We start from the raw sequence: 16,884 nt of genomic DNA on the forward strand, positions 1-16,884 counted from the left end.
ACCTGCTGGCCAACCTCATTGCTCACTGAGAGTCCCTAAGGCACTGGAAAGAGAAGCTTTGTGGCTCTGGCTTGAAGGGTCTGAGTGGAGAGGAGGGTTAATTGAAAAAATAAAATAATAATATTAAAATAATTAAATACAAATTTGATTCTGATTTTCCCACTTTATCCACTAATGTCAATTTTCTGTTGCAGGATTCAAGATACTACTTGAAACAGAGTTGTCCTGTGTCCTTGGTCTCCTCCAACCTGTGTTTCATCCTGTCTCCCATGTCCTTCGTGACTTTGGAAGTACAATCAATTGAGGTTAAATTCTTCAGGGTTTTTTCACTGATACTAATTTACTCAATATTGAGGCAGGTAACTTGTTTATGTAGTACTTATCAAACATTGTGTTCTATTACAGTGAAATGCAGGGAAAGTCTGATATTGATGTAGAAGCTTCAAGATAAATAGCAAAACTGGAAAGGAATGTAGGTTATTTGCATGATAATCCTGATATCAAAAATAAAATGAAATAACTTTTTTCATTGGAGTAACCGCAAACATTCAAATACTGGATACCTGGCCTCCAGGCTCTGTATAAAATATCAGTCTCGGCCATTGATTTGCATTTAACAGGGACCCACACTTTAAGCAGCTTGCAAGCTCATTTGAACCTGTGAGTAGTGAAGAATTATTTGGAAGAAAAGATCGTTAGAAAACCCACAAAATCATATCATATGGATGATCTTTTCTAATTATATAGCTAAATACATTTCACATAATAGAGCACAGTGTTTAGATTAATTGAAAAATACAGATTACAGAGCATATGGGGGGTATGAAAATATGGACTCTAGTGCAAACTTATTCCAGAAAAACATGACCTGGAGGATTTCTTTAATGCACATCAAAACAAAACAAAACAAAACAAAACTGAGAATTCCAGACTTTTGGCAGGTCACTGTCATGTCAAAGAAGAAAATGACTATTCATTGACTTGATTGGATTTTATTTTAACCAGTGGCCATGGCCTCATGGTTTTATATAGGTTTTCTCAGTTCAATGTCACTTGAATTTCTGAGGAGTTTGAGAAGAAGCACAAGTCAGCAATGAGAAACTGTACATTATCTACATTCATACTCCTGGGACTGACAGATGGTCCTCCAATGCAGGTTCTGATTTTTATGTTTCTGTTTGTTTCCTATACATTGAGTATACTGGGAATCTGACCATCCTTATACTCACTTTAGTAGATTCTCACTTTAAAACTGCCATGTAGTTTTTCCTCAAATGCTTATTCTTTTTAGAAATCTTATTAACTACAGCCTCATTCACAGATTCTTATACAGCTTATCAAATGGGGACAAGACTATTTCCTATAATGCTTGTGCGGCTCAACTACTTTTTGTCATTCTTTTTGGAGCAACAGAATTGTTTCTCCTGGCCATTATACCCTATGACCACTATGTGGCCATCTGCAAACCTTTACATTATGCAGCCATCATGAGCAGTAGAGCCTGTGGAAGATTTGTTTTTTGCTGTTGGATAGCAGGTTGTCTGGTCATATTTCTACCACTCTGCCTGGGCTTAAATCTGGAATTCTGTGACTATCATGTCATTGATCATTTTATCTGTGATGCTTCTCCTGTGCTAAAGATCTCTTGTTCAGACGCATGGTTCATAGAACAGAAGGCTGTTGTCCTTGCTGTGTTGACTGACATCTTGAGATTTCTGTGTGTAGTTATATCTTCTATGCACATCACCAGGACCATCATAAGCTTCCCTTCCACTCAGCAAAAGATGAAGTCCTTTTCTACCTGTTCTTCTCACATGATTGTGGTTTTTATCACCTATGGCAGTTGTATCTTCATCTATGCCAAACCTTCAGCAAAGGATGAAGTGACAATTAATAAGTGTGTGTCAGCGCTTACTACTTCAGTTGCCCCCATTAAACCCATTCATTTATACACTGAGGAACAAGCAAGTGAAACAAACTTTTACAGATTTAATCAACAGAATTTCACTGATGTCAAAGAAGTAAACAAATGTTGAAGCAAAGCATAAAATATAAATTTAAAAAGAGCAGTGGGCCTTAAGGTCACAATCTTCATTTCTTAACTATTGTACTCTGGTCTATTGTCTAGAGATGTTAACATGCTTTTATAGTTATTACTGAATCTCAGGCCCCAAATAATCGTTTCAAAGCTTGTTGAAATAAGCATGTTAGGTCATTTCAGCCCTTGTTGAAAATAACCTTTCTTCAAGATGATAGATGATATCAAGAGAACATAAAATTAGATTTTTAGGAATATGGGCTTTCCCAAACTCTATCTTGGTTTTGATCAATTAGAGAACTATTAAATCTTATGTGAAAAAAATAGTGAATTCTTGAATTGATAGGAAAATAATAAAGTGATAGTATTCATTGTTTTTTTCTAGTACAGACATTCAAAAGACATATATATGATTTCAATCACTCTTCTTAAGCAGGGATTAATTATTGAAAACAATAATGAGTTAATTTGAGCAAAAAGGAATGGGTTTTAACACAGAAGGGGAAAATATATGAGTTTAGAAACCTGAAGATTCACACCTACCCTGTAAAAGAAACATGAAAGCCCAAAGATTTAAAGTTTAGACCCACTAAATTCTCTCTAAAGTGAAAAGCACGGCTTCTACATTAATTCATCATCCAGGTAGCAATGCTCTGATAAACTCAGCTGAGGCAATAAAGTCATCTTTACATTCATAAAGAAAGTCTAATGCTGAATACATAATACAATGCAAGTCATAAATATGGTTAAATTAAACCAACAGGAGCCAATAAATCTCAGCAAAATAAAGTTCTAGACTTAAAGAAAATTAAACCAGCAAAATACAAGGAAGTCTTGGGCTATAGACAAGCAATCCAATATGAAGGCATATTGTCTTCTCAAAGATCATCTTTAACATTGAAAAACGGAAGGTATAATCTCACTATTATTTCTCAAAGAAAGATGCTCTACATTTGGTTATTTTTTGTTTGTTTGTTTTTTGTTTTTATTATTTTATTTTTTAGTTTTCTTTTTTTAATTTTTATTTTTACTTTATTTTGCTTTACAATACTGTATTGGTTTTGCCATACAGTGACATGAATCAGCCACGGGTGTACATGAGTTCCCAATCCTGAACCCCCCCTCCTACCTCCCACCTCATAATTTTTGCATTTCTCACCAAAAGCTTCAGTGGTCCAGACTGGAATGTTTTTGACTTTCATTTCTAGACATGTGTTCTAGGTGTCTCCTCTTACAAAGATTTCCTTCCCTGCACCCTTTCCTAGCTGTCTGTTTGGAGTCCCTCACATGTGCACCTGTCACATTCTGCAGTTATTTACTATGAAATAACAAATAATTCCCAGATCAGTGGTTTTAAACTTGAATTTCTGTGTCACTGGGTGTTTCTGCTGATTTTAGCAGACATCAGCTGATCTTGGCTGGGTTCATAGAATTGTCGGTAAGGATGCCTGAGTCTTCTTACCTAGTTTGGCTTCTTTCACAATTTTAGTAGTTTAATGACTCCTTACTAGGATAACTGAGATCTCTTCTAGGTGGTGCTTTATTCTCTAGATAGTGTTTTGGGAAAATCATGGGGCTGCAAGGAAGAGAATAGAATCATGCAAGAATCCAGAGTCTTAGACTCAATGTTTTTCTACCACATTCTATTCACCAGACTAGTCACAGGACCAGCCAAGATTCAAGGGAGAGAAATGGAAAGCCCAAGTTTAAAAGGGTTCCAGTTGAATACATCTAGGAATGAATACATACAATCCAGATGAATTGAGAATCATATAATAAATAAAGCAGTGTTTTATTATTCACAGAATAAGATAAAAATACTTGATGTAAAAGTGAATGACTAATCATAAATATAAAAAAGTGAATGAATATATAAAGGAAAACTAGTTCATAGTCACGTATGAACTAAAAAGCATAGACATAATGATGGAGTTAGAAAATCTCAATAGATGTGAAAGCTAACAGGTAAATGCTTGATGAGGGACAAGATATTTATATATGTATATATTCCTTTTTTTTTTAGTTTTTAATTTTTTTAATTTTAAAATCTTTAATTCTTACATGTGTTCCCAAACATGAACCCCCCTCCCACCTCCCTCCCCATAACATCTCTGTGGGTCATCCCCATGCACCAGCCCCAAGCATGCTGTATCCTGCGTCAGACATAGACTGGCGATTCAATTCTTACATGATAGTATACATGATAGAATGCCATTCTCCCAAATCATCCCACCCTCTCCCTCTCCCTCTGAGTCCAAAAGTCCGTTATACACAGCTGTGTCTTTTTTCCTGTCTTGCATACAGGGTCGTCATTGCCATCTTTCTAAATTCCATATATATGTGTTAGTATACTGTATTGGTGTTTTTCTTTCTGGCTTACTTCACTCTGGATAATCGGCTCCAGTTTCATCCATCTCATCAGAATTGATTCAAGTGAATTCTTTTTAACGGCTGAGTAATACTCCATTGTGTATATGTACCACTGCTTTCTTATCCATTCATCTGCTGATGGACATCTAGGTTGTTTCCATGTCCTGGCTATTATAAACAGTGCTGCGATGAACATTGGGGTACATGTGTCTCTTTCAATTCTGGTTTCCTTGGTGTGTATGCCCAGCAGTGGGATTGCTGGGTCATAAGGTAGTTCTATTTGCAATTTTTTAAGGAATCTCCACACTGTTCTCCATAGTGGCTGTACTAGTTTGCATTCCCACCAACAGTGTAGGAGGGTTCCCTTTTCTCCACACCCTCTCCAGCATTTATTGCTTGCAGATTTCTGGATCGCAGCCATTCTGACTGGTGTGAAGTGGTACCTCATTGTGGTTTTGATTTGCATTTCTCTGATAATGAGTGATGTTGAGCATCTTTTCATGTGTTTGTTAGCCATCCGTATATATGTATATATTCTTATATATATATTCACTATCAAATTACTACTTTAACTTTAATCCTATCAATTAGTCTTTTTTGGCCTCATCATAAAATTTAAGTGTATGAGAATCTTTCTGGTATTTCCAGTAGCAAATCATACAATTTACCTAACTTCTTACCGTATCCCATCAGTATAATGATTCTGGACGCTATCAAGAGATAATACACCTTAATGATAAACAGGTCAGTCTACAGCATCAGGCAGCTAATTTATGCCTCCTTTTTTTTTCCATCTAACTTATCTAGTTGTAGGTTTTCACAAAAGGCTATGCTTAAATTCCCTGTGGAAATTCCCACGTGCTAGTCCTTCTCTCTTTAACGATATCTCTATTTGAACTCTCTCCAGTCTCCTTATCTTTTCTGAGTTTTTATTTAGAGATCATTTCTACCAGGAATCCATGTCTAATACTTCAAGATGGAGTTAACTGTTCCTGTAACTCTTCCTACTGTATCCTATGATTATCTTACAGCAGCTTTTATGACTAGATTTCCAGCCATGTTGGTAAATTTTATTTTAAACTTTGTGTCCTCATCAGCATCGTATTGCCAAGGGCACAGTCACTGTTCATCCAAAGCTGATAGAAATAATCAAAGAGTGAATTTTATTTTTGCCTTATAGACCAAGAAAAAGTTATAATTTTAAAACTATTTTAAATAATATGTCAACATAAGTTTAATAAGTAAATAACAAAACTGTTTTAAATAGCATTTAGAAAGAAGGTTTTTTTTTCTTTCTATTAAAGTTAATCAGAAAAAATTGCACTGACATTTAAGACTAACTTTAATGTTATGGAAACATGACCCCAAATCCCTATATTGCTTTCCTATGGACTAGTTAGAACTGGACATGGAACAACAGACTGGTTCCAAATAGGAAAAGGAGTACATCAAGGCTGTATTGTCACCCTGCTTATCTAACTTCTGTGCAGAGTACATCATGAGAAACGCTGGGCTGGAAGAAGCACAAGCTGGAATCAAGATTGCCGGGAGAAATATCAATAACCTCAGATATGCAGATGACACCACCCTTATGGCAGAAAGTGAAGAAGAACTAAAAAGCCTCTTGATGAAAGTGAAAGAGGAGAGTGAAAAAGTTGGCTTAAAGCTGAACATTCAGAAAACAAAGATCATGGCATCCGGTCCCATTACTTCATGGCAAATAGATGGGGAAACAGTGGAAACAGTGTCAGACTTTATTTTTGGGGGCTCCAAAATCACTGCAGATGGTGAGTGCAGCCATGAAATTAAAAGATGCTTACTCCTTGGAAGAAAAGTTATGACCAACCTAGATAGCATATTCAAAGGCAGAGACATTACTTTGCCAACAAAGATCTGTCGAGTCAAGGCTATGGTTTTTCCAGTGGTTATGTATGGATGTGAGAGTTGGACTGTGAAGAAGGCTGAGTGCTGAAGAATTGATGCTTTTGAACTGTGGTGTTGGAGAAGACTCTTGAGAGTGGCTTGAACTGCAAGGAGATCCAATCAGTCCATTCTGAAGGAGATCGGACCTGGGATTTCTTTGGAAGGAATGATGCTAAAGCTGAAAGTCCAGTACTTTGGCCACCTCATGTGAAGAGTTGACTCACTGGAAAACACTCTGATGCTGGGAGACATTGGGGGCAGGAGGAGAAGGGGACGACAGAGGATGAGATGGCTGGATGGCATCACTGATTTAATGGACATGAGTCTGAGTGAACTCCGGGAGTTGGTGATGGCCAGGAAGCCCTGGTGTGCTGCGATTCATGGGGTCGCAAAGAGTCAGACAGGACTGAGCGACTGAACTGAACTGAACGTCTTTTTCAAAGTAAACTTCCTGTGCTTTTTGCAGTTTCTAGAATTAGACTGCCTGAATTCTTAATCCACTTTGTTCCTTTTAGTCTCAGTTTACTTAATAACCTCTAGTTCAAAAAAATTATTTTGAGCATTCATTCTACACAGAGACTTTGGCAGACAGCAAATTAAAGCCTCAACCTCTAACTCTTTCTCTTTTTAGAGCATTTTGAGCATTCATTCCACACAGACACTTTGGCAGACAGCAAATTAAAGCCTCAACCTCTAACTCTTTCTCTTTTTAATGTTCCTGTCTGTTCTCATATTCTTTTATTTGACCGCCAAATTACTCAGAAGTTCTGTTAATGCATCTGAGCACTAAGCAATGGCCACTGTGACCAATGGATTTTCTTTTCTGCATTCTCCATGAAGCAGGTGAATTTTGGTGACTGGGTATGTGCAATGTTCTGTTAACAAGTGATTAATGCCAGAGTTACCGTCTCTGCAGTTCTGCATATGATGCACTAGGTGGTCCACATTTCTTTCTCAGCCGCAATTTATTTATTAATAGCATAGGAAGATATTTCCATTTGTAAATATCACAAGCCTTCTTACTTTCCTCCATGCTGAGGTAGAAAAGGATTTCCCGTGGAGAACATCATTAGTTATATAAATGGCTTTCACTTATTTGCTATAAATTACACCCATAAAAAAACTGAACATGTTTTTTTGATGTTTTGTTAATTTAGGTGATTTTGTCCATTGAGACCAAAACAACTGACAGCATCTATGTTCTATAGTTAGGAAAGTACTATAGGTGTATTGGTACCATCAAAAGAAACAGGTACTGATCCAGGCTCAGGAGAAATACTCATCTGATATTCTGATACTCTTCTAGATAAGATCCCATAGAAAGTGACACTTCTGAAACAAAGCTAGAAAATTCTTAAGCCCTTGAGATTTCACTGTGGCAATGAAACTCAAAGCAGTATCCAATTTTTAAAACTCTCCCATTCTAATTAAATATTATCACACCCACAATTCTCTTCTGTCATATCTAGATGTTAATGAATGTTGATGAAGTGTTTTAATTCAGGTGTATTTCCTATTTAATAGGAAATTGATATTTCCTATTTACTTCCATGATTATTTACATGTAATAGCTCAGTAATCACTGATGACAACATTGCAGATATCTGGCATTCTAATGAAGAATAAAATAGTTATATCTTGGTATAAATATTGATTAGTGACAGTGACATTATCGAGCACATCACTTCTGATTGTTCCTTCAATTATTCTGTTCCAATGAGTACACATTAATCATTCAAGATAGATTTCTTGAAAACTTATTATGTGATTGGTACCAATCTACTCCTGAATTTAAAAATACTAAAGAGGAATGAACCCATGTCTCAATTGATGGGTGTAATAAATATCTCCAGTGAGTCTAATCCCTTCACATTTTAATTTTCTAGAAAAAAATAATATCAGGCAGAATTATTTTCTTTTCTGAAGATATCCAAATTAATTATTGCCTTATTTTTAAACATAAATGTGATATTTTATAGAGATGAAGTAAATAGAACGGGAAGGAAGAGAAAAACTGATCGTATGAAAGACAATCATAGCTTTAGTTGAATACGAAATTCTTCTAGTCCCAAGATGAAACTGAATGTATAAGTGAAGTCAGTACATTCATAAGTAACTCTTTCATGAACCTATCCACATTCTCACAACATTTTGGGGAAAAGAGATGATCTATCTGAGTTTTCAGTTCATTTTAGCAGACATGGATGCTCTTTAGACTTCCCTGGTGGCTCAGACAGTAAAGCATCTGCCTGCAATGCAGGAGATTCAGGTTCAGTACCTGGATTGGGAAGAGCCTCTGGAAAAGGGACTATCTACCCACTCCAGTATTCTTGCCTAGAGAATTCCAGGACAGAGGAGACTGATGGGTTCCAGTCCATGGGGTCATAAAGAGTCAGACACCACTGAGCCACTAACACTGACTAACACTGGACGCTCTTCAGAGACCCTATTCCACTTTAAGTCTAGGGAAAAAACTTACATCACAATCCTGAAAGAAAAACACATTTACTTTAACTTTCTGAGAAATGTAAGATTATTTTTAGAAGATTTTGAAAGAGATAATTTCTGATTTCTCTGGACAAAGAAAGATTTTTCACAATGAAGTAAAATGAATGTTTTATTGTCCCAATGTCTTATAGATGAGCAGAAGTCCTCTGTGTGAATAAATAAAGGGCCCTTGTGACCAAAGTTTGAACATGACTAATGAATCTAATATGAACTGAATATTGGCAGAAGCTAACAGTGGCATCACTGGAAATCATGTCCTTGGAGATAGTAAGATGCAACAACCTTACTGGACATATTCCAAGAACATAACAATTGCCTGAAGGAAAGACATAATTCTGGCTCCTCTCCAACTCTTAGATAGTAAAGTATGAACAAATGATAAAAAACTGTTTTCAGTGAGAAAAATGGGTAAGTATACATAAAAGTAATATACATAGTTACATGTCAAAAAAGTGACTATTTTCCATGTCAATGAATACAGACTTGCATTGTAATTTTTCTTCATAGGATAGTATTCAGCACTATAGGGAAAAGATAGAGTTTAAAAAGGTTAGAAATACTACACAAATTAAATATTGGGAAAAACATTTTATAATCTTGGAACTGAAGCAGGAGAATCAATGCATGTCCTCACAATGTTGGACTTAGCAAGTTGAAGAAGTATTTAATTAAGTTGGAAAATATACTTCCATTTGACTTTGCTTTTCACCATTTGCTTAGTTTTGAAACTAGATTACATGTTATCTTGTAGATTTTTGTCCCAAGAAAAGATCATACAAAGATTACTCTGTTATAGCTCTATGTGACTTAACCAGTTCAATATCCATTAGAAAAAAATTTCAGGAGTCAGAAGTCTTTATCATATGAATGCTTCTTTGAAGCAGCTTTACCATTCTACTGGTTCCATTGTCCAGTTGATTATAACCTTTTGTTTGTGTTCATTTACTAATTGTATGAGTCATATTTCTTATTTTTTTGAAAATTATACATGAATAAGCTGTACCTCTGCATGGATGGAGTATCAGGAGTAGAGGATATCTATTTTTATAGTAATCATCAAATACCCTAGCTTAACCAAACAGGCTTAAGCATTCTAAGGTTAATGATGGGTGTGGCTCTCATGTTCTGTTGCGAGCGAAATGATACAGAGACAAAACACGAGACAAACAAGAGACAGACAATACACACTCTGGCCGGAGGAATAGAACTGCGCAAAACTAATTGCGGTTTATTTTTATAAAAGCCCCCTAGGCAGAATTCCAGACTGCATGAATAAGCCTTTTCAGTACAGCGCAGGTGCATATATGTTATCGTACAGCAAAGGGGAGTGAAATCCATGTCTACTGCAGAGTCTGTCCAAGCCCTCATTTCCTCCTTATCACAAGAAGGGAATGCTCCCTCGTTTGCAGGAGACCATTAAACTCAAGGCTGTGTCCAGACTCTTTGGCAGAACGCCTCGTTTGCAAGGACATTCAGCCCAAGCAGAGAGACCCGTTTGCAGGCACATGTCTGCTACCCTATTAACCCTTCATGTTCAAGGGAGAATATTTTCTTCTATAAGAGAGACTGTTTTCATCTTTCCAATTTTAGCTTCTGAGTAGCATATTCTTTTCAAAATTCAAAAGATATTCTTTTGAATATCTTTTCTGGTACTTATGTAGAGCATTTTAGCATTTCCTTCAAATTAGAATATTTGCCTGGCTTATGCCATGGGGTTGCAAAGAGTTGGACATGACTGAGCAACTACCACTTTGACTTTTCACTCTTTTTATACCATGAGGAACAAGCAACTGAAACAAGCTTTTACAGCCTTATTTAAAAGAATTTTATTGATCTCAGAGAAGTAAAGGAATGTCAAAACTGAGAATTAAGCTTATCATGATACAGCAGGCCTTACATTTATTAATTCTTTTATCTCTTCCTTGCACTCAGTGTATTCCTACTATAATACTTATTGCATCATTATTCATGAATAAAGAATACAATTTTATTATTAATTTCTTTCTCATTGCAAATATACTTTTTCCAAAGTGACATTTCTCCAAATTGAGACTTTGCCTTAACTCAGACCAGTCTCACAAGAGTGTAAAAACTATTATAGATTAAGAACACAACAACAAAAGAAGCTGAATTATTGGCTTTACATGAAAGCAAACTGCAATACCTCAGACCTTCTTGCAGTTAAAATATCCAAATGACAACATGAAAGAAGCATAAATATTAGTTTTATTGTTAATCAGAAGCAAGATAATTTTTTAAAAATTAAGAAAGCCAGAGTAATTTAGTACAAAAATAAGTGTATCTTAACACTGAAGGAAACATACAAGCTTTGAAACCTGGAAAAAACTAGCTTGGAAAATAAAGCTTTAAATTTCCCAAATTCAGAATTTAGATTCACTAGATTTCCTCCAAAATGAAAGAGCACAATCTTTCACAAACTGACAATCTAGACTGCATTGATCTGAGAAACTGTCAAGACAACAAAGTCATCTTTAGGATGACAAATCAGGACAAGTACTGAAATATACAATAAAATCCAGTTCCTTAATGTAGCTAAATTTAGCCAACAAGGAGTGAGACAGTCTCAGCTAAATGAAAATCATAAACACACATCACCAAAACTAAACCAGCAAAATATACAGAAGTTTCTGTTTATAGAAGAAGAGCCCATTAGAAATTTTCAATGAGATTATTAGGGGAAAGACTCTGTGGGAGAGGGAGAGGGTGGGATGATTTGGGAGAATGGCATTGAAACATGTATAATATCATATATGAAACGAATCACCAGTACAGGTTTGATGCATGATACTGGATGCTTGGGGCTGGTGCACTGAGACGACCCAGAGGGATGGTACAGGGAGGGAGGAGGGAGGGGGGTTTCAGGATGGGGAACACGTGTATACCTGTGGCGGATTCATATTGATGTATGGCAAAACCAATACAATATTGTAAAGTAATTAACCTCCAATTAAAATAAATAAATTTATATTAAAAAACCCTCAACATTCAAAAAACTAAAAAAAAAAAAAGGAGTGAAATGTGTGACCTTCACAGATATTTCTTAAAGGTTTTTTTTTTTTTTTTCCATTTGGTTAATTTTGTTTTATACTCTTTCACATTTCTCCCTCTAGACCTCAGCCTTCAGTGGTGCAGACTAGAATATTCTCAACTTTTATATCTTTCATTTGACATCTATGCTCATGGTGTCAGTTCTTAAAATGATTCTCTTCCTTGTGCGCCTCTCTAGAGTTCTTATGTACTCTAGGACTGTGTTTTGAACCCCTCATATATGCCCCTGTTAGCTAGTGTGAGATAATATAGCTCTCCAAAAATCAGTAGTTCAACTGACCATTTTCTGTGTAAGCTGAGTGTCTCTGCTGCTCTGGGGAGAGATTAGTTGATCTTGGTTGGATTTAGTCATAGGATTCTCATTATGCATGACTGAGTTTTGTTCACAACTTTAGTACTTTAATGAGTCATTACTAAGATAACTGAGCTCTCTTCCAGATGGTGCTTTATCCTCTAGACAATGTTTGATCACATGATAAGGTCATGGGCCTCCAAGGAAGAGAATGGAAGCATCCAAAGCTCCAGAGTCTTAGACTCAGTATCCCGTCTACCACATTCTATTCATCAGAATAGTCACAGGATCAGCCAGGACCCAAGGGAAAGAAATTGAATCACTTACTGATGAAACGAGCTAAAGAGACAGTGCAGTGACTAGACAGAGGGAGGATCAGTCGCTTTTGCTATCTGCTTTTCATAGACATGATATCTTCCAGTCAACTGATGTTATATTTTACAATACCTTGTCTATTTTGTCTGCAATATGCTATTTTGTTCCTAGTATTCATGTGGATCCTAGGTAGTAAATGGCACCTGCGGCTGCTCTTCAAACTGGTTTTCAATAAGTTATGGTTAAATAAATTCCCTGCTGCTGCTGCTGCTAAGTCACTTCAGTCATGTCCCACTCTGTGTGACCCTATAGACGGCAGCCCACCAGGCTTCTCCATCCCTGGGATTCTCCAGGCAAGAACACTGGAGTGGGTTGCCATTTCCTTCTCCAGTGCATGAAAGTGAAAAGTGAAAGTGAAGTCGCTCAGTTGTGTCCATCTCTTAGCGACCCCATGGACTGCAGCCCACCAGGCTCCTCCGTCCATGGGATTTTCCAGGCAAGAGTACTGGAGTGGGATGCCATTGCCTTCTCCAGAATAAATTCCCTAGAAAACAATAAAGAACAGATTTTAGAAAAAGAAAAGAGTACAATGACTCTAACTTTGATCAATGATGATACGTAAGTGAATAATATGGGTGTTATTTACTTGAATTTAAAACTGGAATTGATTCATAATTAAAGTGCTGTGCAAACCTTTCTTAGAAAAAAATAAAGTGCTTTAATTCTCAATATTTGTAATGTTTTAAAAATTACTTTAACCATTCTTTCATTTCTTAATATTTTATTATAGCAATAAGGTCATTTTAATCTTTTGACAAATTTTTCAAACTAGCAATATAGATTACCACACAGCTCCATTTTCAATATTTATTCCAATTTTAGATACTTTGATATTATCTTGTTTGAAATAACTTGCATAAAAGCCCAATATAAAAATCTTTATTTATTTATTTCCTTACTGGGATAAAAAATGCATAACATAAAATTTGCCATCCTGACCATTTATAAATGTATGGTTAGGTACTGTTAAGTATTATTATACTGTTATGAGACAGATCTCCAGAAATTTACATTTTTCAGATTTGAAACTCTGTTCTCATTAAACTCTCGAGAGTCCCTTGGACTGCAAGGAGATCAAACCAGTCAATCCTAAAGGACTTCAACCCTGAATATTCATTGGAAGGACTGATGCTAAAGCTGAAGATTCAATACTTTGGCCACCTTATTCTAAAAGCCAATTCATTGGAAAAGATCCTGATGCTGAGAAAGACTGAGGGCAGAAGAAGAGGGCAACAGAGGATGAGATGGTTGGATGGCATTACTGATTCAGTGGACATGAGTTTGAGCAAACTCCCGGAGATGGTGAAGGACAGGGAAGCCTGGTGTGCTGCAGTTCATGGGGTTGCAAAGAGTAGGGCATGACTTAGCAACTGAACAGCAACTCTCATTAAGCAACTGTCCTTTACTCCCTTTCATCAGGCCCTGGTAAACATCATTCTGTTTTTCTGTTGCTATGAATTTGACTCCTTAAGATACCTCATATAAGTGGAATCATAGGATAGCTGTGGTTCTGTGGCTCACTTATTTCACTAAGCGTAAGGTACTCAAGGTTTCTTCACTCTGTAACATGACACAGGATTTCCTCACTTTTTAAGTTTGAATAATAATCCACTGTATGTATTAATATATACCACATTTTGTTTGTCCATTCATTGATGAACATTTTGGTTGTTCCCACCTTTGGGCTATTGAATATGTAAGTATGGTGTACAAATATCTCTTTGAGACCCTGCTTTCAATTCTTTTGGATACCTGTCCAGAAGGACTGTTCACTTGGTAGTCCTGTTGTTGTTGTTTTTTTTTTTTTGAGTTTAATTACTACAAATTAGTTACACAAGCTCAATTTATAAAACGTTTAAAAAATTAAACATAATACCCAGTCCCCCAGGCCCAGTGCATAGTGAGATGGACAAACCTCCAGGGATGGAAAGCAGATCCAGAGGAGGAGGGGTACAGTAAACTGAGGGGTCTCCATGGCATCATGACAGTCACCCATTCCACAGCACCTTGCCTCCCACCTGCCACCCATTGTCAGAAGGAAGTCCTGCCATGGCCAGTATGTCGCCAGGTCCTTAAAGCCCTGGGCTTTATGCTAGCTGCCTTGCTCTGCTGCCTGTTTCCTACTTTAGTTTGTTCTCAGTTTACTGGGGAATGGGACAGATGGAAACAGACAAACCCAGTATGGGCAACATCTAGGCCATATCCAAGGTTGGCCAAAGTAAAAAGACTGGCCTCCCAGCAGGGTAGGAAGTTGAGCAGTGGTTCCAAGTCTATATCTTCCTTGCTTGTTGCTTTTTAAAATTCTGCAATTGTTTTAAGCAATACAGTATTTTAGACCAACCCGTTATTAAAGTTTAAATTTTTCTTTACTGATTTTTTAAAGTTAAACAAACAAAAAAATTAAACAATAAACCTACCACTCTTATCTTCCTCAACTTGATCCATGAGAGTCCCCCTGCACTCCTCTCTGCTTTTGCATTTGATCATTTCTCCCTTTTCCCTCAGCTTGAAGCATCTATGTCCAGTGTCTGTGAAGTGATGTTTTATCAGTGTCTCAGGATAAGAAATGGCAATCATTTCACCAGGTGCTGGAAACTGGTTAGCCTCGAGACAAGGGTTTCTAGGGCCACAGCTCAGCATGTGTATTTAATTACAGGGTCCCCAGAAACCCCTCTCCTGGCTACCACAAGCAATGGCTTCTTTTCTGGGCTAAGGAGCCAGACCTGGACTGTTTCCTCAGAGGCAGGGGCCCCATAGACTATGCTGGGACTTCCTCTTTGACCAGAGCTGGGCTCCCTTGAGACTTGAAGACTTCAGGCTGTCCTGTAAGATGAGCCACCATGATCCTGCCTCTACCAACTCACATGATGCCCAGTCCCTCTGCCTAATTCAGTACCACATCTGGCCTCCCTTCTCTGGGCCTGCACCCCTCAATGGGCTACAGCCTGCACAGGGATCAGTTGCAGGCTTAAATGGAAGCTATGAATCAGGCCAGAGTTTGCTTCAAGTCCAAGAAAAAAGTTGTCTTACTGTTGGAGGCTAGTCTTTCAAATCCTGGAGCCAGCCCTGCCAGTCAAAGGATGATTTTGTCCTTTGGTGACCATTGTTTTCTTTCTCTGAAATGTCTTAGATGATAATGTTGTTGACTCAGATTTCCATGAAAAAGAAAAAGAGAACAAAAACAAAAACTACCTCTTGAGTGACAGACATCCTGGTCTATTCCTCTCTGAGGAATCTTGTGGGAAAAGAATACTGTAGCTCCTGCTCTGTTTACATGTCTCTGTGGAGAAAGAAATCCTGCCTGCCCTGGGGTGTTGTGTGTTTTTGTCTGTTGCCATCCCAGGCCTGTGATAGGGGCTTGTGGCTACATTGTAATGTCTGGGTCATATCTGGGAGTCCTTCCCGCCTGCCCAGCCAGGGACCAGCCACCCCCTTGAAGAGGCTGACATTTCCTTCCTATGATGAAAGGCACAGGGAGCATCACCTCCCATGACACCATCTTCAGGAGCTCTGGCGACATGTGCATCCATGGGCCTCCCCCTGGGCGACCTACCTGAGGCCCACCTCTACCCACAGTCCTGTACAGGAGTCGAGTAAACAGGATGTCTCTGAGCCCATGTCCCCAAAGGGCCAGCCAAGGGCTGCCCTTCAACCTGACTCCATCAGTCCTGCATGACCAAGTGATAGTTGGCAGACTCTGCTACCCAGGACTTCTACTACCTCCCACCCTGCCATCTGGCAAGGAATGGGCCCTTTTCTGTGAATTGAGTACCTGTGGAAAGGTGACCAATTAGTGTGAAATGCATGTTTAGGAAATGTTAGATACTGTATTTGAACCAATAAATGTGAATCCTTCTGCAAATAAATAAATAAACTTAATTTCTATTTCTTTCTTGCTTCATGGTGGTGGTTTAGTCATTAAGTTGTGTCCAACTCTTGCAACCCTATACCTGTAGCCCACCAGACTCCTCATCTATGAGATTTCCCACGCAAGAATGGTGGAATGGGCTGCCATTTCCTTTTCCAGGGGATTTCCTGACCCAGGGAATGAACCTGCCTCTCCTGTACTGCGAGTAAAGTGAAGTGAAAGTCGCTCAGCCATGTCCGACTCTTTGTGACTGCCTGGACAATAGAGTCCATGGAATTCTCCAGGCAAGAATACTGGAGTGGGTATTCACTCCCTTCTCCAGGGGATTGTCCCAACATAGGGATTGATCCCAGGTCTCCTGCATTGCAGGCAGATTGTTTACCAGCTGAGCCACCAGGGAAGCCCTTCCTGTACTGCAGGGAGATTCTTAACTGACTGAGC

General features: G+C 37.9%; 1 pseudogene; it reads left to right on the forward strand.

The window, feature by feature from the left end:
- Positions 1-1,093: 1,093 nt before the first annotated feature.
- Positions 1,094-2,025, forward strand: LOC128048581 (olfactory receptor 6C2-like; annotated as a pseudogene).
- The last annotated feature ends 14,859 nt before the right edge of the window (positions 2,026-16,884 follow it).

Source organism: Budorcas taxicolor, chromosome 5 (assembly GCF_023091745.1).
Source record: "Budorcas taxicolor isolate Tak-1 chromosome 5, Takin1.1, whole genome shotgun sequence".
NCBI lineage: Eukaryota > Metazoa > Chordata > Mammalia > Artiodactyla > Bovidae > Budorcas > Budorcas taxicolor.